Genomic DNA, 21,053 nt, shown 5'->3' with positions numbered 1-21,053 from the left:
TCGAAATGGTGGGGAAAATAACGCATCAGTGACTTTTACTAGAGCAATCAAAGAATAAAGCAGCAATGCTTCTTTTTTGAATTTCTTTTTTAAGTAGTTAGATTGCATTCGTATTTTAATCTCAGTGCTCTTAAAGAAATAAAAATCCTTCTTCGGAAACAGAAGGCATCTGTTACACGAAGAAAATTCAGGGGAAAACTAGGATTTAGTCATTACGTTAGTACGTTGTTAATATGGTTTTCGAAGCTCTGTCGCCAAGGAAAATAAAAAAAGCCACAGTTTAAGTGCCTTACACTTGAAGCAAAATTATGATTTTATACTATAAATAGCATCTTGCTGTGAAGAATTATCTCTGATTTTACGAAAACAAAATATGAATAACAAAATATAATGAATAATAATGAATAACAAAAAAATATTTTAAAAAATATTACTTTTTCTAAAAAAAAAAAAATCGCAAATTTGGCGACATTTTGTCACCTTGAAGAAAATTATCAAAAGGATTGTTTTATTCTCAGTTTTTGGAAACTTTTATGAGCCCAAATAATGCAGCTGTGGAGTAAGTTCTTAAATATTAAAAAAATTAGACCAGAAATGTTCTTCATTTCCATAAAACCGTGACTTTTCTCCATATTGGCATTTTGCTCCATTTTCAGAATGAGCATAGATAACGCCAGTTTTAGATAAGCTGAACTTAACCTAATAGTCAAGAATAAGTGTTGCAAACTTACAGAAGTTATGAAAATAGTATATTATTTGCAAAAAAGTATCTTTTTACATGACGACAAAGCTTTCGAAAAACAACCCTAAAATTGCATGTTACTTAACAAGGCAAACAATGCGGTTAAAAAAAATTTTTTTAAATAAACAGTTACAAAAAATTTCTAAAAATTTTATTTCTTTTTTTGCCTTTTAAATCAGAAATTTATTAGTTAATTGGAAAATTAAATAAATCTACTTTATAATCAAATAAATAAACTCCATAATAAAAAAAGAGATTCAGAATTGATAAATCGTTCAATCAATAAATAAGAAGTGCATATAAAGTATACCACAAAATTGGATTTATCTAAAATAGATTTTATTGTATTAAGTAAATATTTCATCTTATAATATATATGAATACATTTTCTTATTTAATAGCCTCTTGCGACCCAGTGTCCAATATATTGGGCAACATTTATGTATTAGACAGCGTCTCATATATATTAAATTTTCCATCCCTTTCAACAGACTATGCAATCCTTGGTAGCAAACTGCTGCAAATCATCTTTGCGGCTGGAGTGCAATAAATGACGGATCTTTGTGCGACCGTTACTGGTGCGCTAGGGAAATTCTTGGTGCATAGACGTTTATGTCACCAAGCCTCTACTTTTTTTTTCCTTCATGTTATTTTTTTTATGTTTATATTGTTCTCATTTCGTGATGCAGTCGTTCGAAATACAAAATAAAATGTTTTTCACATCCTTCGTTTGTAGCCCAGTAGATATACTAATAACTAAATAAGACTAGTTTAAGTATTTACCTCTTGGGATTCAATACCCAATATATTCGACAACATTTGTTTGTTAAATCTTTCTCATTGTTCGGAGTTAATTTACAATGAAAAATTTGAAATCATTTTCCAAAAGGTAATAAAAAAAAATTTAAGAAACCTTTTGGTACGTCTTATGCCCTAAAAATGTTGTATTATTTAACACTTTCTTTCATGAATAAAATGAGAGCAAGCACTGTGAAAAAATGTTCAACAATATGCTAAAAACGCTTAAAATACAAATTCATATTTTTTTTTAGATAAATGAAAATTTCTAAAAGAAAAATTGCAAATTAACTTTAACTAACATCTTTCAAAAACTAAAGCATTTATGATTTTACTTTCTTCCACGTCTAAAATGTCTACTTTAAAATCAAATTTTACTCCATTTATTTAAAATTCGTGCCTCAGGATGTTAAAGAAAAACAAACACAAAAAGAAACAAAATAAACAAAAAAGTTGTGATTGCCTTATTTCGATTACTTGTTATCCATTGGTCAAATGCTTTTTCTTTCTGGATTGACTCCGTTAAACGCCACAACATTTCAAATCATGGGTTGCAAAAACTGCTTCAATTGAAGTTTGTCGTCGGATTGATTTTCATAGCATGCCTATGTACAAGTTTCAAGACATCACTTTTCCTTCTTTAGCATTCAATATTCGAATTAAAATCACCATCAAGCCAGTAATTATACGTTAATAATAAAAAGAATATAAAAATACTTTAAATTAATATTATGTAAATACATTAAAAATGCCTGCTAGTGAAAATAAGAAAAAACAGCAGCGGTCGAAATAGCAACGTATGCGCACTGTTTACTATTACTCTTGAACTCAGTTGAAAAGTGGGTGCACGCTACCAAATTCAAACCAAGACCCATTTTTCAGATGGGTAAAAACAAAAGCAAACTCCACTATATCATAGCTAAAATATATCGCTACCTAATTTCAATCATCGTTCATTGGATTAAAATAATAAACGAAAATTCCACCCAGATGAAGGATGCCCAATTTTCCATCAAAACCCAGTTTATTGTAAAATAATGGAGAAATCAGCATCTCTCTCCTATCTGATCCAAGAGATTAATTCATCTTATTGAGTTCATCACAGATGCTTCAAATGCAAATGCTAATTAAGATGAGTAGTCCTCTTCGTCGATGATGAATTAGATTGCCAAGCGCAAAGAGAAGTGGGTGTTATTCGAACACCTCTCAACCCCTTTTACAATCTGCTTGCTAATCATGGGAACGCAGCTGCAAATCTGTTAGAAAGTTGTTTGAAATGTGTTTGGACCAATCAACTGCTTTCGTGAGATTGAGTTCTGCTAACATCTGGTGACAAAATAATTATCGAATTGTTAATAGCATGGTTGGAAAATGTCTCGAAACGTAAGTACGAAGAATAATATTTGAGCTGTCCTCTATATATAACAATGGATTTGTTATTAAAACAGCACAAATTCACATTTTTCTGTAAAAAAATGAATAGTAGTAACGTTTAAAGAAACCTAGCAATACGTATTTTTTTAAGGGGGACGACAGGTTTCAGGTTCGTAACTAGTCCCTGCAATACACTCGCCTCAACTGATATGTGAGTGCTAATTAAATATCTATCAACACATTCTACAATATCCTTGCTAATCATGGAACACAGCTGCTAATCTATTAGAAAGTTCTTTAAAATATGCTTGAATCAATCAACTGCCTTTTTGAGATTAAGTTCTGCCTCTGCCAACATCCAGTGACAGAATAATTTTTGAATTATGATAGCATATTTGGTCAATGTTTAAAAACGTAAATGTTTCCAATAATATATCAGTTTTCTTTATTATAACGTAAATAACTGCAAATCTGTTTAAAAGAGCAATTTTTTTTTCTCAATTGCTTGACATATTGGTTTTCTTGAAATTCTCAAGATATATTATTTATGTAAAGCTGTCAGATAGGTATTTCTTTTTATTTCCGAAAAAAAAATAATTCTTTTTTTTTCTTTGAAGGGGAAGTCAAAATTGAAGTTAATAAATTCGTGTTGATTTAATTTTACTTGGTTCAATCTAATTTTATTAATCCTGAAATATTCATAATATGTAAAACTTGTCTGCACAATAGTGGGAAAATACGCAGTGTACTAATAGTACACAGAAAAACACAGTTTATTAATCATAAGTTTTTCATAACTTCTCATTTACTAGTTGTAAAGACGTGGTTGAGGCTTTATTAGTTCAGCATAAAGAAAATGCATCGAAATGATAAACGAATGAACGAACGATAGAAATGATAGTATTGTCTATATAGAAAAGTGCAAGTTCCCAAATCCCTTCAGTAAGTTATAGATTAAAACTCCAGCTCTCTTCGGGGGAAGGTGTTAACTTATATATTTATATTATATATCTGTATACCCATATTTGGATTCAACTACTTAGGTACTGATCTCAAACTTTAGGGCCAAATTATGAAAAAAAAGTTATCAGTTCCAGTCCATGCAACGCATTCGCTTATTTTGTGTGACTGTTATTGAAATATTTCTCAACTTTTTTTATAATGTACTAGTTAACCGTTTGACGCAATTGAAAATTTTTCAGAAAGTTGTTTGAAATAAGTTTTAGCTAATCAACTGCCTTCTGGAGATTGTGTTTTGTTAACATCTGCTGACAAAATAATAATCGAATTGATTATAACATATTTGGTAAATGTCTGAGGAACGTAAATACTTCTAATAATGTTTTAAATTTTCTTCTGGTAATGTATATGGCAGTGAACTTGTAATTCAAAACAGCAATATGTTCTATTTTCCCACTGACGGTTCTGCACGTAAAAAGTCGTATTTTAATCTGCAATCTTCTCCACATAGCATAACTGGTTTTTCCATGTAGTCGGTAAGGAAAATAATGAATGCTTTCTCCTAATTTTGCCTATTTTCTAAACTGCGTGTGGGTTTACACATTGCAGGGCTCGAAAAACTGCATATCCGCCCGTCCTCGGCGGTCAAAAATTCCCCGCTGACAACAAATTTTTCGAATCCGACGTCCGCGCGGACGGCCATTTTCCCGTTAATGTTCGTGATACATTTTCAATTTTTGCTGTCTTACAAGAGTCTAACGCCTCACTTCTAAAATGATCCTCTAATCTAGAAATACAGCAACATATTACGCATGGTGAAATTGATGTTTTCTCTATATGGGAGTACTGCAGCTGTTGAAAGGGGCTTTTCAGCAATGAACTTACAAGAAAAACTCATTACGTACTAGTCTTAAACAAGAAGCGTTAAACGCAATTATGAACATCTACCTAAATGGAAAACCCTTTTCAGATTTCCGAGCAGAAACCTCTGTAAATCATTGGCTTGATTGTGGAACTGACAAACGTCATATTTGATTCATTTAAAAAACACAGTTCCCATGGATAAATTGACATTCCAAATAACTTGACTTTCGTCATTTAAATTATTTCATAAAGGAAATAAATTATTTTATTAAAAAAATACTAGCTTTTACTATTAGTAACCAGTAACCTAGTACTTCTTTTATTACTGTATAATGTAATCCTAGTAACTACTTACTCATTGTGCAATTTATATAAATGTTAGTATTAAATAAGAGAAAATTATATTTTTATTTATATAGAAGCTACGGGTTAGTTTCAAAGGAGGACAGGTACATTAAAGGACAAGCCGTCCTCGGGGACGGGTAAAATTTCTGAGTTTTTTCGAGCCCTGACACATTGTATCCCACACTAATTTTACATGGCTTGCCCGTCTGGTCAAACGGTAAATAACTACAAACTAAATTTGCAAATATTAGACAGATTTTTCTAGTTTTTTAAAAAGGTTTATCATGACACATCTGAAAAAAGGGGTGAATTATATAAGCCTACGAATTGTTTAGAAATAGTGGTGGATAAAAACTAAACAGAGTTTATTAAACCAAGAATCACAATTAATGAACTACCACTTGAAAATATTTATTCGCTGTCCGGAGCAAGTTGGCATCTCTGTGTATATAAATAAAACTATTTTTGTATGTTCTACAATCAGCCAAGCTCCGAACAACTTGTGCAGATATTTTAATAACAGACGTAAGTAAACATTAATCTAATGACGAATTATGCAGTAAACAATTTTAATGTATTACTTCCAAAAAAGGCAGTAAGAAATAAAAAAAAATATTGTAAACAATTTTATTATATTTCTGCGCAAATAATGATTAAAGGTAAGTAGCATAGCACCCCTTTCTTTTTCAGTATTAGTTTCGTAAACATAAACCTCATCCATATTTTCGCACTTTTAAAACAAAAACTAACAAATCAGGGATTTGGGTGTGAAGAAAAACATCAAATCCTATTAGATGCGTCTTCAGCTTTGGAAAGATAAGACAAAACCTTGAAATAGTAAGGCATAAATTTCATTTTATCATCTCCCAACTGAAAGTTTTTAGTTCTCGAACCATGTGAGGATTTCGCTATTACGTAGTAGGTTTGTTTTCGGATTTCTCTGAAAACTGCAAAAATCTGAAGCGAAGGAAAATCTATAAACTATCTGCTTTCATAAAGTTTAGTATTTTGAAGAAAATTTTGTTTTGCTAAAAGAAAAGTTGCAAAACGATTCAGAGTGTTTTGTAAAGACTGCCTTTAGTAAAAATGTAAACAAACGTATACACATTTGGAGGGAGAAAAAAAAAACAACGCTATCGAAATCGACCAAATGACATTACAGGAAAAAAATGTCTCATTGAGAAAAATCTGCTAAACGAAATGTTTGTTAAAAGTATGTTATAAAGGGAATTGAAAGGCAATTATTAGAAACACGAAGTTTCAAACCTCCAATGAAACTTAACACATTCGCCTTTCAGTACTGTGATTAGTCAGATTTCAATAGCCTTATTGTGCTTTTTTTCTTCCTAAATATTATTTTGCGTTCACCAATGTGCTTACTTTTTCGTCTAAACCTTGTAAGGATTCTAAAAATGCATATTTGGGGCGGTTTTTACTGATCACCTCGTACTAGAATAAGCAGTGTGCTAATATTTATGCAATTCATATTTAACTATTAAATTTTACTAGTTAATAAAACTCACATGAGCCGTGATGGCTCAGAGGATAGAGCGTTCGCCTTCCAATGTGGTGAAGCGGGGTTCGATCCCGGCGATGGCTGGTCGATACGAATTCCGCATCCGGCTTGCACCGACCACAGTACTGACTTGAAATAATTTCAGTAGTAGACGTATCATGAGTTAGAGTCCCCTTGCCATCAGGCTAACCGTGGGAGGTTCACGTGGCCTTCCTCTCCATGTAACGCAAATGCGGGTTAGTTCCATCAAAAAAGTCTTCCACCAAGGTAAATTTCTCCCGATACTCGATCCAGGAGTTCCCTTGTCTTCTGGATTGAGTTCAAAATTATAAGTCTACGGAGTTGAACATTTGTAGTCGTAAGCCTATAAAATTGGGTCGGCTGTTCAACAACGGTTATAAAAAAAAATAAAACTCACATGTATTATTTTTTTTCATTTATTCCCACAATGAAATATCAAAACTTGTTCAAACACGCAATTGATGTCAAAAGCTGCAATGAAAATGTTGAAAAAAATAACACTTAGACGAGTCAAATTAAAAACCTATAATATTTTTTTATATAAAAACTCAACTTTTCTGTTATATATTCTAAAAAAATTAAAACCATGAAGACTTACTCCAATGTTTAACGATGGGGAAAATGTGGTAAAGCATGAGTATTATTTCTTATAACTTTATTTTTGCTTCCCAAAAACCTCACTTTCAAAATACTTACCAAAGCACTCGGACAAGAGAGCTTGGAAAAAAGTGCTTCAAGTGCTGTATCGTCCCTAAAAATTGAAGAGAAAAATACTTTTATTTTTAAAGCATTGCACTTTCACTAGTTGGAAAATAAATTCTGAAGATGGTAGGAAAAAATATATATTTTTTTTTTTATATACGAGACTTTTGAGTTAGGTTTCAAAATCAGTTGGCTCGCTCTCTTTTCAAATACACCTTTTTTTTTTCAATCCCATGTAATTTTCTTTCAACTCTTTGGATATTCAGATCGGAAAAAAAAATAAAAAATCCTTTCATACTATATATTTTTCTGTTCATTTCTTTATGTATTATTTTTTTTCATATTCTAAAAATGTTTTGAATTCTTAACCACATTCTAATTTTTACTATTTTGAAACAAATGACCATAAAAAAAATAACTAAGTTAAATATTTTAAAGAATAAAGTTTTTTAATCGTACAGGCATTCCGATTTTTGTTTTTCTAAAAAAAAAAACCTTTTCTACAAAAATACTAAATTTCACCTATACAACCTTCCTTACTAAATCAAAAAATTGAAAAAAAAATTAGAGATTAATTATTAATTATAAAAATTTAAAAAAAAGCTAAACTCAATAGCTTGTCAGTCCATCGGCCTACTGTGCCCATCCAATTTTCCTTGACCTTGAACTCTAGAGTGCAGGAGGAGTGGGTGGTCCGCTGAACGTGGAATCCCCAGTGTTTAGTTTCCAAGCATGCTTGGTGCCTTTTTATCGACCCACTGAATGAATGAAAGGCTGAGTTAATCATGCCTGGTCCAAGGATAGAACCCCAGACCTGCGGCACGGGAGCGTGAAGCGCTACCATTTAAGCAACCGGGCGTCAATTATTAAATGTAATGATCTGGAAGAAATGTGCAGTAAAAATATTCCTTTTTCAACAAATCTATTTTTTTAATCAGTAAGACCAATTATTTGAAAAACATTTCAAACTACTTTTTGATTTTTCAAGCAACTTTTATTTTTTAAACAGTATGAAGCTTAAGTATTTTTCGTCATTTAAAATGCAGTATCTATGTTTGAAGTTGTTATTGTGATAATTGCATGATATCCAAATATTACAGGCCAACGTAAGGATTAAAGTCGGATTTTCGATTTTTCTCACAGGAGCATAAAAAGATAAGTTGGATTTTTTTTTTTTATGGGTGAACTTTTACGGGTAAAACGGTGAGTCTGAATTTTAATTTTTAATTCTTCTTCCTCAAAGAAAATATCACAAACTGCGAATTAAATCAGCATATTCTCTTTCATTGAGCAAAAAAGAGAGCACGAAATATGATGACGATTTCTGCTAATCCTGAGTTTAATAATTTAGTTTGAGATTAATAATTGTAGGATTAATAGTTTCTCACCATATACACAAACCAGAAATAACTTATAAATTTATACGTATAAAATTTTCATGAATGCATTTTTAAGAGTTTGATGGTGGTGATGGCCATTTACGGACATTTTCTGCTTATCTTGCTATCTGCAGTCCCATGCCAAATTATTATACACACTATAAGATTCTATATAAAATCTTACTTTATCAGGTGATACTATACAGCTTTATTGTTTTTATGTGACACAAACCGGTTTGCACTAGTTTACGTTCGTGTATCAATTGGTTAAATTAGACTATATATAATGTAAAATTCGATGATCGGATAAATTAGACGATATATTATATAAATGTAGAATATTTATTACATCAGGTATATATTAGTATATTATAATAACTTGGTCCAATTATTAGACACACTGTAGCGTTTTAATAATTGCATGTTTTGCACGAGTTTATAAGCGATACTTTTACATTTAAAGATACATGTAATAGGTTTTTATTCGGGAGATTTTTTATGTAGGGGAGAGTGGGGTCAATTGTAACATTTTTTACTTAACTATTTTTAACTAACAAAAAATCCATGTGGTTATCAGGAAAGTACGACAGACGAGTAAAGTAGACTATCCTCTACTAGAAAAAAAAAAAACCTTATTTTAAATGTTATTATATTAGTTATTAACAATTTTTGACAGTCGTGCACTTGTTACAATTGTCCCCACTTACGGGGTCAATTGTAACAGTTCATAAATTCAACTAAAACATAGTTAATTATACATATTATCATAGTTGTGATATATTTTTTTATTGATCAAAATAGTAGTGATATTTTAGGAGTAAAAATAATAATGAGCAGAGACCTAAAGGGTTAAACTTTTAACTTTAAGGGGTTAAAAATTTTAATTTATGCTGTGAAAGGTGACAAATAAAATAATGCACATGCAACATAATATAAATGATATAGGAAACTATTGGTGGTTCTTAAAGAGTTAAGTAATGGTTTGTAAACATAAGATTATTTATTTTCAGCTGTTACAATCGTCCCTTTACTTATTGTTACAATTGTCCCCAAGACGCCATTTCAGCTTCATTTGTTAAAAACAATGCTAGTTAATTAGCAAAACTAATCTTTTTTTTATTGAAATGTTAATTAAAGTGTCCACTTACATATTCGGTTACTAATTTTTATTTGTTTAAACAAAATTACTTTGTTGCAATATAATATTCTAATACCAAAAAAAAGTACTTGCGTGGCGTGAAAATATCTTTTGTGATGTAACTCTTTCAAAAGTACATAAAAATGGTTGCCATCAGGGGTGTACATGTAGATTTATTAAATACACCTTGTGCGCCACCTATGAACCAAATCTAGAACCCGACACTCGAAATTTTTGCTCTGTTACAATCATACCCTGTTACAATTGACCCCACTCTCCCCTACTCTGTATATATTTTTAACGAATTGCATTACGATGTTAATCAATTGATACATAAACGTAAACAAGTGCAAACCGGTTTTAGCTGCATAAAAACGATAAAGCTGTATAGTATCACCTGATAGTAAATATTTTACATAGAATCTTATAGTACTTCTAATAATTTGGCCGGGGACTGTAAAGGCTACGACAAAAATTACGAACAGCACCTCTCAACTGTTGCAAAATACAGCAGGGCAGAAGGCCATAGGTTCGATTTTTCCTCATATTATTCAGAAATGAATGCGTTGACTTAGATTTTTGAAAGAGTTACCAGATCGTAAAAAAACCATTGTTAATAAACTTGCTACTATACTATACCATATCTTTCAAATATTTGAAAATTATATTTATTATTTTCTAACACTTACTGTCGACTTATTGTTTTACCTTTAACTGTATATCTACTATCGTAAGCTTTTCCAGGTTAATTCCATTCTGTTTTGCTATCCCTAATTGATAAAAGTACCAGTAAAACACCGAAACGTGTATATGTAGGTTTTACTAAAAATTTTACCATTTCTGATTTTAAGCGTTAATTTTTAATGAAATATCAAGTAATGCTACATTTAAAAAAATTTGATATTTATAGGAATTACGTGCTTCAAAATAAAGAAGAATTTCCTTCTGTTGGTAATTTTTTGTACAAAAGTTGGGATGTACTTTTTAAGTGTAAAGTTCGAAGTTCGAAACATTTTTATACTTAATATTGATTGACTGTCATATTTTCAATTGTAATATAGAAAAAATAAGTTCTGAAAAACTTTTCCACTGTCATAACCTTTTGGTGTATCACATGGAAGTCAATTCATATTATTATAGAATAAAAAAGATCACCCATGAAGGTTATTTATTAGAAAAAAAAGAAGAGTTCTAAAAGAAATATGGGATTTTTTAAAGTCCATTTCACTATTTTTTTTACACTGAACTTCTTTAGTAAAGCTTTGTTGGTGTGAAATTGGGCCAAACTTTTGCACAAAAAATAAATCGAGTGTTCAGTAAAAAAAAAAGAAAAAAAAAAGTGCAAAACTTCTCTTTTATAGAAATTTTCGATCTTTTCTTGAATGATCTTTGTTCCTCCTCGTTTACCACTGATACGTCGACTATTGATTTTTGGGAATTCTTCGCAAGCTATCTTCTAAATTCTAGAATATAATAGAATGTAGGTATAAAAATGGAAACTAATGTACTTTATTTGCTGAATAAAATGAGTAAATTAGATTAGAAGTTTTAAAACTGTACGATGAAGTGTTGCATATTGCGTCTTGTAAAAATATACTATAATATATCCATCATTGTATCTTGATATATTTTACTTTAAAATTCCATAATTGATTGTATACAAACAATGCAAGGAACACCAATAAGTCCCCTAACTAGGCTTATAAAATTCCAGTTGCAAACGATTTAAAAATAAATCTGTTTTGAAAAAAAATTGCGCCATTTCTTACAGTGCTTTATTTTTTAACACAAGAAAGTCATATCTGATATACTGACATTCTGATAATACTGGTGCAATATACTGATATTACTGGTGCAATATACCAGTTGTAAGTTATATTTAAATGGGACAGAACAGTAATCGAAACATCAAACCACCGACAACACATTTCAAAGGTTGACTGATTCACAACACAAGAAAATCTATATATCCGATATCAATAGCTGATAATACTGGTGCAATATACCAGTTGTAAACTATTTCTACATTGGACAAAACCGTACTCGAAACATCAAACCACCTGCAAGACATTTCGAAGGTTGACTGATTCACAACACAAGAAAATCGATATATCCGATATCAATATCTGATAATACTGGTGCAATATACCCGCTGTAAACTATTTCTAAATGGGACGGAACAGTACTCGAAACATCAAACCAACTGCAAGACATTTCGAAGGTTGACTGATTCACAACACAAGAAAATTGATATATCCGATATCAATATCTAATACTGGTGCAATATACCCGTTGTAAACTATATTTAAATGGGACAGAACAGTACTCGAAACATCAAACCACCTGCAAGACATTTCAAAGGTTGACTGACTCACAAACCTTATTCTTTGCTTCATTCAGTATCTACAATTCAATCATTAATCGAATCAGTAACTACAACTAACAACATTATTTCTCTTGCCAAATCACGACACACCAAATGCAATTAATGCTATATATTAGCCTAGAGAATATGCGTGAAAAATGGAGTAAGTATGCGTTTTTAGTATTTTATAAATGTTAGCAGTTATTTATTTCGATGATTTGTTGATAACCATGATTCTATCGTCTTTACTGTAACTGTTGCAAAAAGAAAACATTTTAAATTAGAGTATGTTTTTAAACTTACAGTTGAATTTAAAACTAAGTGGAAATGAAATCCCAAAGAGTGGAGTCGATTGCGATAAGATATCCAAGTTAACTCCCATGACAAAAACAACATGAACGGAATTTAGTTGAACTGGCGTAAGGCCTTCAAATTAACTCGCTTCTTAAAACTAATAATACGAGGGTTGCTTTTTAAGTAAGGGCAGATTTAAAATTAAAACCAAAAGAAAGAAAATTTTCGAGAAACAAGTTTATTTTCTGATTCTACATATGTTTCTCTTTTTTTTCAACATAGTCGCCAAGTTCGTTTAAATACTTATCATATCTTACAACTAGATATAGAATACCCTCTTTCACACAAACTTGCCACCCGCTCTGTTATCCAAGAGGTCGCAGCAGTTTTCACGTAATCGTCGTAGTGATTTCCCCCAAAATATAGGGTTTGAAATATCGGAAAAGATGAAAATCACTCAGCGCGAGGTCTGACCTGTAGGGAGGGGTGGTCCAAAACTTCCCTACCAAAAGAGTCCAATAAAGCTGGGATCTGAGCTGTAGAGAGAGAGTCATTGTCATATAGTGGCAACATTTTCTGTCAGCATGGCTGGGAATTTTGCTTATAGCTGCTTAACAATGACGTGTACGCTTCATTTCGTTGCTGTTAGACGTAGTTATTAATATGAGCAATAATTAGGAATGTCTTTGCTTTCTATTATCATGTATCGATTAATCATCCAAAATAAGAAAAAAATGTTTTTTTTTTTGAGAAATTTTAGCTATTTATAATAAATTAATTTATAAAATAGCTTTGAAATTGTTTATTTATACTTTTGCTGTCTATCATTAGTTTTTTCATAGAATAACTAGGTAAAGTACGAAATATTTCTAACTGACTTGTCTAGTTATTCTATGAAATAACTGAATTATGCACTTAAACGGTAACATATATATTTATTATGAGCAAGACTAGAATGAATATAGAGCCTTTAACATTTATAATTTTTTTCCTTAGAGAGATCTAAATCTTTTCTTAATCAAAAGGTGATAAATACGAATGCAATGAACTGAAAAGAATTTTTCGTCATCAAAGTTTAAAGATAAATCATAAAAGTATGGGATGGACAATATTGGTTTTCGATAACACATTGTCTTCTTTAACAATTATTCTAATTATCCAAAATAGGAACTGTTCAAAAATTATTGGAAGACGAATGCTCATGAACTTAATCACAATATTCAAAAAATTTAAATTTATTATATTTTGGTTTAAGATAATTTATGAATATTTACCATTCATAACAAGATATTGGTATAAAATTTATTAAAAGGTTCGCTTTAAAAATATATTACTCAAAACCAAATTCTACACTAGAATCAAGTAAAAAGTCAAAGCTTGCAACACACATTTCTATTTAATATTTTGAAACAGTTTTCAGTAAAATGTTTCCGAACCAGATTCTGATAGAGCCTGCTCGAATTATGAAAAATCTGATAATGCATTTGGAAAGAAATGGGACTGTATCACCCCCCCCCCAAGAACACCCCGATAGTTTAATGAACAGCATAAATAACAGATGCAAAACGTGCATTTGTGTCACAGGTCTTTTTACATCTTGCTGACATACTCATACCCGTTTCATTCTGACATACTCATACCCGTTTCATTCTGACAAGAAAACCCATTTTTAGTGGGTGTTTGGAAATCGTCTGAGAAGCATATTTTTTAGATTTTTTTTTTATAATATTTGTGATGACACATTTTTTTTTACATTATTTGTGACAATATTTTTACTATTTTGCATCATAATAAATGCACATTGTCTCTACTAGATATGTACTTAGTTTCATTTCTTCAATTAAATGTCTACTATAAATTATTTCTAAAAATGAAACTGTTCCTTAGCAATTGTCAAGCAGTGTATAAAGAGTATAGTATTTGCGAACTTGCATTTATTTATTCAGATCTACGAACCATTATCTACTTTTTTTATAAAATTAGAAAATGTGAGTTAGATAAAACCTATTACCAGACACTTTGGGCAAAACTATTGCAGCCATTGAAGTGAAAATACCAGCATGCAGTTCATTTTATTTAAAGAATTACAGAAATAAAATATTAGTATCCATTCGTTTATCAACGAATGCGCTTTGTTTAAAAGGATAACAAACTATTGAAACAAACATTTGTTTATTTTTATGATGACGTCACAGACGTAAGACGAAATAGCTAGAGCCCCTGAATTAGAGTATAGGAGCGAAAAGGATCCTTAGAAATAGCATCAGTCATAGCTCATCATCACACTACATACTACAGCATCAGTATGATCACGTTTTATTACCCAAAATGAAGACTTCATTATTATTAATTCCATGAAAAATGTCGAAAATTTACCGATAGCATTTCTCTACTACAAAAATTACATCCCTCTTAATAGCCATAAGTTTAATTAAATTTTATAAAAACAATCAAATTTAAATAATAAAAAGGTTTTTGATATAAAAAAAAATACTTTAATATATCAAATGCTAACTAAGTAGACATTGCTGCAGATAATAACATTTTATTTCGCATGTTAACAGTAATAAAAGTATCAAGAAATAATTTAAAAAAATATTTTAAGTATTTTATTTATAAATTTATGAGCCGCAAGAAAAATCCCCATTAGCAATTATAATAAAAAATATGTTATATTCTAACTTTAATTTGACTTAATGTTATATTAGTAAGCCGGTAAAAACGTAAATTTTCTTAGGTAATGTTCCATTTTTTTTACAATATTTGTCAGTGTTTACCCCATCAGCTTAAGGATTTTTTTTCGAAGTAAAATTACAAGCTTGAAGAAACAAAAAGAACAGAGAAATAAGATTTGTAAGAAAAAAACGTGACGTCATTTTTTAAAGCCACACTTTAGCAACAAAAAAAAGCGTGTTTGTTCGAGCATTAATAAAATATTCGACAAAACGCTTCTTTTTTCCTTTGCTATAAATTGACAATGAACTTCAAAGAAACTGTCCTTTCTTGTCGATGAATTATTCAGCCGTAAGAAGCGTTTAATGATAAGGTTATAATAAAGGTTAAAAAGAACTTGTACAAGGTGTTTTATGAAGACCACCCTTATTGTTTATGTTTTTTGAATCTTTGTCAGAAAAGAAATGTAAAAAAAAATAAACAATTGAGTGTAGGAAATTGATAGTTGTTATTGAAATTAGTTTTGCCAGGAATAAGTAAAATAGTCATGAAAGCCTGGGAAAACACAATTAAGAAATGCTTATAACTATTTGAAAATGCAAAACCTGTGTCTGCTTTTCGTTACTTGAAGGTATTCGTAATAATTGTCTTTCAACTTCTCTTAATCTTTTTCTCTCCCTTTCAAGAGGGGATATGATGTTACTTGCAATCACCTTCACTAATATTTTGTCATATTTTTTACAGCGAATTTATTGCTTCCTCGCATAGCGACTATGCTTTTCTTCTCTTAAATATTTTTTATGACCTCTAAAGTACAGTTTTCAGTCTTTTGCATTTATAAGCATTCTAAAAATATATATTAAAGGCGGCTTTTACGAAACACCCTGTATTATATGCATTACCGGCTAGATGCGTCATCAGTTGTAGACCCTTAATATTAATCTATTTGACAAATCTAAGCTCCATAAATTACATATATAATGAAAGAACGTCCTTATATTAAAAAATAGAATATTTATTTAAACTGTTTTAATACAGAGCTTTGTTTTGGAAGTTTTAAAGGGGTGAGTTTATATCAGTGTAATGAATTGTACAGAACCTACACTTTAATATATTATTAGAAACTTTATAAAATGGAAAACTATGAACATTAGTAAATCACATAAACACGTAAGTGAGTAAGAATGAAATGTATCACGAATCATTATTGAGGTCAATAATAATAAAGGTGAGATTAATGTCATCAGAAACCAGTTTAATTGAGAATAAAGCTTAAATGTACAAATCGAATGTGTTCTAGAGCCACTAAGTATAAATTAGTTATGATGATTTTACTACCAGGGTTGCCCTTTTCTTCTTTGTATTTGAGTGGGAAGAATTTGGAAATGTTTCCGCATTTTTTGTAACTTATCTGTAGAAGACACAAAAATGCCATCGAAATCTGACAAATTACTGTAGAAAGACATATATAAACATGTTTAGTCAAATGATGTTTGTATTTGTCATTCTCTACAGCTTAACATCAAAACATGTTTAGTTAGATATTGAAATTTGAAGGTGATTCCATTAGTGGTCTTTAAACTTCACTCTGTTTACTTCTCAATCAAGCTTGTTTATTACATGTATTTTCCTTTACCGGGATTTAAAAGAATTTTAAAGCGTTTGTTTTTCCTCGGTTAAATACTAGTTCGCAAATTCCAATGTGAATTTTTTTTTTATAAATTAAGGAGTCTGCAAATAACTACCTTTACGGTAGACCTTTTATTTTTTGTGACCTGTAATACCCAAGGCAAAAAATCTTGATGGTTTTCCTTTGATGGACCAACATAAATATGATAGCTACCATCTTGAATTCCCATCAAAGATCAACATACAGCTTGATGGGGACCATCAAATCTGCCTAACATCCAAATTTAGGAATTGGCACCAGTTTTAAATTGGGCAAACATAACATACCCAACCTGGTATGACGGATTTTTATGTTGGGCCAACATAGCAAACCAACGTGGTATGATGGATTTTTATGTTGGGCCAACATAGCAAACCCAACATGGTATGGCGGATTTTCATGCTGGGCCAACACAGTGTACCAATGCCGAATGGTTTTGTACTTTTTTTTCAACACTACTAGTGCTGAATATATTTAATAAGAAAACAAAGTCGTTTTAAGTCGTTAATTTGATTTATTTTAGCTTATACCGGTTATTGAAATTTAAGTTTTCATTGAGCGGATGTTCAAATTCAGTCATCTAACAAGTTTAGGATTAAATAACTCGAAATAAGCGTTTTACAGGGTGTGTAGCCAAATATCTCAATAAATTTTTTTTATCTTTAAAGTACTTGTTAAGCACGAAATACATTAACAAAATGCAAAATAATTTTCAAAGACTTAACTTGATAAAATAACCAATTTCTGACAAAGAACTATTTTCTTGATTATATTAGGCACCATAAAAAGATCAGAGAGATTTTTCGGTTCGATTTTAAAGGGTGGAAAAAGAAGCCCGAAATGGAGAATATCTCGAAATTGGAAAGGCAGCAGAGTTGCACATGAGAGTGCAATAATCTCACCAAATCCAGTTCTGTATATCATGCGAACTCCCAAGTATTACATCAAATATGTAACATGATTGGTGCTATCATGCGTTACGGACTGACGGTAAGCCGAAATGGATTGTGGATGAATGCATTCTGAAAACGTTGAATAAAACACTGAAAACCACGCTTTTGCATAATAAGCAGCGAAAATCGGCATGATAAAGAAAAAAAAATCTCATTTTTGAAAAGTGAAAATTAAGCTTTCTTTAAAAACACGCCATGAAAAAAGCACCTTTAAGGGCTTTTTAAAAACGCTAAGTACCATGTTTTAAGAAACATTCCGTAGTCAAAAATTCCAAAACAAATGGGTGACTACCATGACTTGGCGTGTGCTCTAAGATGTTCTGATGCTGACATTCAAAAACATACTAAAAAGTTAAATCAGTTTTCATCTAAGCGAAGAAAAAATATATTCTATTCTTCTCCCATTTTTACAAGCAAACGATTTTTAGTTGAATTAAAATGCTTTATAAACAAATTTTTCAAATTATTTTCCAACTCTGCAGGGATTATATTTTTTATTGTAACTTTTGCATCAAAAAACAAATTTAACTAAATTAAACATTTAGAAATCGAGAATTTACATCTTGCGTTTTAAGAAGGCCAGATTCAGTTCCCTAAGTTTGTAAAAATCGTTAACTTTATTTGATTATTCCTTAAGATTTCGACTTTCTAATTGTAGTTAGAGTAAATGCTATTAAATATCAATAAAATAATTGTGATTTAATAAAGAATAATGACGTCATGCGAAAACAACGAACTGGATCGTTTAAAAAGTCGACCATCAAACGATTGTTTACTTTTTAAAAGCTGAAGGAATTGAGAGAGAGCCAAGTGTCGCTCACCATCTTGTAATTTTTGTTACTTAAATAAATATTTAATTTGGAAGTGCATGACAGAAATATTTACAAAATATATATTGATTGAGGAATTTATTATTTATTTTCTATAAAATTTAAAAAATTTATTTCTTTTAATTATAACTTAGGGCATTAAAAAAAGTTAAAACTGTTCCAAGAAATAACACTGTCCCGTGCAGTATCATTTTCCTTTTTACAACAAACTTCTCTAACAAGTAGAGTTTAATCATTGCTAACGCGGGCGAATTAAGGCTGTGATTAAATACTTTCTGATTGCCATGGTGATGAATGGGAATGCTAAGTATTCAATGACAGAAGTTAGATAAGGCTTAAGATTTTAATTAAAATCCAAATACATTGGGGGGTACTTAATTTGCTTATCAATGTTTTTAATAGTCAGTTAAGTCAAAAGGTAAACCATTTTTAAATCATTCACTTTTATTATTAGGTTTTAATTGTAAACATCAGAAATTGAGTTCAAACTTTAAACAATGGTATTTTCTATTCATTTTTCAGAATAAAAATGTATTAACTTTTAAAACATTAAAATGTTTTTAAAAAAACTAATACGAACGGATATTTTTTATTCTTTGACAGATCGGAATAAAGTAACTCAACCGTCTCTTAATAAGTGAAAATTAATTTAGAAAATGCCACATAAATTAAAGATAAATTAGTTTTAAAATGCCATTACAAATTATTTTCTTTAAATTTCTCTTTTTTTGAGCATGTTGCATAAAATGATTATTTTATTAACCGATACTTAGTTGCAAACATATTTAAATTAATAATGCAAATAGTTCAGATAAAAAATACGGATCTGCTTAAATAAAACAAGAGTTCAACTAAAATATTCGGATTAGCATAACTCATAAGAATTTAAAGAAACAGTGCAAATTCAAATAAAGCATAAGGACAAGTATAAGTTATGAATATAAATAAAGCTTACGGATAACAAAAATAAATAATAAATGCAAGCGTTTGCTTTAGAAAAAATCAAAAACACCTAAATTATGAAAAAATTTCTCTGTTGAAATATTTGTTGAAAATGCGTAGTTCTCGTTTTCGCTCTCTCGTTTATAAGAGTATTAAATATTTAATTAAAATTGCGATAAAGTTGCTTATGAAACAGAAGTCATAAATTTTTAAGTCTGTTTAATAACTTTACCTAAATTTAGAGTACTACATAATTTCACAAATGTCTACTTTACCAAGACATCGGAGAGAAAAGTTTCCCAAGGAACTGTACCCAAGTAGTGATTTTTGCATTTTTTTTAAACAGATACAAAATTAAGAGCGCGGTGATTGAAATTGTCAAAAAATGAGCAACATTAGAATTCAAATAACCACAGAGGACAACAAATTGATAACTTTGGACTGTAATCAAATTCTGGAGATTTTAATGATCTTAAAATAAATAGACGTTGATCTAAACTTGGATTTCTTTTTTGATCTTTAACATTTTTTTTAAAACATTTCATTATTTGCTAACTTTTTTTTCTTCGGATTTTGTAACTTCGCATCTTTGTCTGACATATAATTTATTTAGAGGCTGACCACACTGTATGCTCCTTGGGGCCGGACAGCGAGAAAAATCTATTTTTATAAAACAATAAAATATAAATAATGAAACATAAATAACTTACTCATTTAGTCATAACTGAGGAAATTTTCCTGAGCATTCATCAACTTATAGGAGACGGGGACAAAATAAAAGATATAGAAAAGTCACTGTCAATCAAAAAGTTTATGAAGTCCACTTGTTACATACGCCGAAAAACACAATGTCAAAGAATAAACCACCAACACCTTTCACGAGAAAATAGATTTGATTTTTTCCATTCGAAACTATAAGTATATATTTATTGGTGCACATGCATGCAGTCTTGTGTGTTTAGTTACCTATGTACGTAAATAAGCCTTTGTCAAGTAGAAAGACAGATAATACAATTCAGTTTATTTATTGGTTTATTGGAATTGCATACATTTGCAGGTTTGTGTGCTCAATTTAGGCTTATAAACCTTTGTCAAAGAGAAGAACAGATAGCATAATACAGAGAAGGACAGCACGAAGATACATCCAGTATAATAGCGGGATTCGAACCAGCTACCTCCACGCTTTACAGAGCGTCGCTCGGCCCCAATTGTTGTTGTTGTTGTTGTTAATTTACGTCGCACTAGAGCTGCACAAATGTATTGGCGACGGTCTGGGAAACATCCCGGAGGATGATCCGAAGACATGCCATCACCCCAGACCTTATGATGTATCTAAAATGCCTAACCCAGAAAGGAGAAATTATATTTCTTCCTTACAGCGCACGAGGAAGATTTTATTGCATATCAACCCCTGAAGCTCATACAATAAATCATGTGTATCTTTTATCCAATTTGCTACGTGTCACTACTTTACCAGCTCTTGTTCGT

The 21,053-nt window shown here is 30.5% G+C and overlaps 1 protein-coding gene across 2 annotated transcripts in view; it reads right to left on the bottom strand.

Moving 5' to 3' along the window:
- LOC107446311 (uncharacterized) overlaps positions 1-20,598 on the bottom strand; it is a 50,468-nt gene extending 29,870 nt beyond the window's left edge. The window contains exons 1-2 of one of the 2 annotated variants that reach the window (XM_043042738.2): positions 20,276-20,598; positions 7,317-7,371 (exon numbers count right to left, since the gene is read on the bottom strand). The gene's annotated coding sequence lies outside the window, so the exon portion shown is untranslated. The remainder of the gene's footprint in view (positions 1-7,316; positions 7,372-20,275) is intronic. The other variant, XM_016060924.4, reaches the window with a different exon arrangement.
- Between the last annotated feature and the right edge of the window lie 455 nt (positions 20,599-21,053).

Source organism: Parasteatoda tepidariorum, chromosome 4 (genome assembly GCF_043381705.1).
Source record: "Parasteatoda tepidariorum isolate YZ-2023 chromosome 4, CAS_Ptep_4.0, whole genome shotgun sequence".
NCBI classification, from domain to species: Eukaryota; Metazoa; Arthropoda; class Arachnida; order Araneae; family Theridiidae; genus Parasteatoda; species Parasteatoda tepidariorum.
Note: the sequence above shows the minus strand (reverse complement) of the source record. Positions and strands in the feature narration are given on the sequence as shown.